Source organism: Schistosoma mansoni, chromosome W (assembly GCF_000237925.1).
Source record: "Schistosoma mansoni strain Puerto Rico chromosome W, complete genome".
NCBI classification, from domain to species: domain Eukaryota; kingdom Metazoa; phylum Platyhelminthes; class Trematoda; order Strigeidida; family Schistosomatidae; genus Schistosoma; species Schistosoma mansoni.
In genome coordinates, this window is record NC_031502.1 from 55175762 (window position 1) to 55177403 (window position 1642).

Genomic DNA, 1642 nt, shown 5'->3' on the forward strand with positions numbered 1-1642 from the left:
AAACGTTTTGTTTTACTAATACTAAATTCTATTTTAACGAATCTACTGACCACATTTTAAAAAGTAACCTTAATTCGCAAGTATGATATGCATAGATGGATAGTAGCTAGCGGTAGAATCCAGTTTGACGCGCGTTTCGTTCTATTTAGGACTCGTCAGCTGGATGTACCTGCATCTCAGAGTTGATGTTCATTCTGGGACTTGAACCCAGTACCGTTCACTTCAAACGCCATCGCGTTATCCACTCTGCTACTGAGTCCTGATAGCCGTTTGGTTGTGCAATGGAGTGAAGTTTAAACTTACTTGATACTGTTTACTTGATTCTTCTCATTAATGTTTAGGACTGTGATTGATCAGTCTCTTATTGGTATATGTCCACACTGTACGTATCGCCTCGAACCTTGATTCGATTATTTTTAAAAATTAGACAGTTTTCAGCATCACTTTCTTCTTCTTCTTCTATACACAGTAAAATAACCTTAAAATGCATATCATTCCAAGAAATATATTTCAGAAATTTTGTTGAATTCATGAGTCGATTTAAGTTAGACCACCATTGAAAACCTGGAAACACTAGGCGGCCATTTCGTCCTAGTCTATGACTCCTCAGCGATGCACACCCACGATCCCTTTTGGCGGGATTCAAACCCGTAACCTCCGATCTCGCGCGTGTACGCTTAACCTCTAGACTACTGCCGAGGAGTCCATCATCAGGACGAAACGGCCGTTCACTGCTTACAAGTTATCCACAATGTTCTAGCTTTAATTGATTCATGAATCCAACTATTAACTTACTACAATTTCTACAAAACCCTCCTTCTAGTAAATTTATGTGATACAATTCAGGAAAACATGTTACTTTACAGATGAACATACTTTAATTATGTGTCAATAATACTTAAGTACATTATAATACAGTGTTAAATAGACAATAATGTCATTTTTTTAGTAATTTCCGGTTAAATATATATAACTTTAAATGAATACTTACTCTTGTTGTCATGGCAACGTAATTAGTGTTTTTTTTATAACTACTATCTTTTTTTTACATGCAAATACCTTCTGTTACCTTAACTCTTTCATAATTACTTACTTACTAAATACAACAAACAAGGGGAAAGATTTATAGGAAAGAATAGGTGAATTTTTTTTGTAATTAACTATTAATTAACATTATAAATGACAGATGAAGGGGTGATTGAACTTTTCCAGTGAATTGAACATTGAATGATTGTAATGTAATTAGTAAGAATGTAAAAGGTTCGGCTAACTGGTTTGACTATTGAAAATATAGTAATTAATGATGATGGAGAAGATTCGTAGTTCAGTTGGATGGTTTTGATAGAGTTTTGTTCTCTAAGCTGGATGGTTTGATCGTGGAGCTTTCATTGTTCTTATGAACGACATCATCAGCAAAAACTTTAGGTATAAGTGAAGTGTTTGGAATTTCTCCACATATTGTTCACAGCTTATCATGAGAGGTTTAAGGTGAACAATAACCAATCAACAGCGAACTGTATAGGACAAGCTATGAGCTACATGTGGAGATATTCGAACACTTCACTTCTATCTGAAGTTTGTGCTGACGATGTCGTTCAGAAGAAAGAGGAAACCTTAATGACTAAACTATCCAGCTCATAAA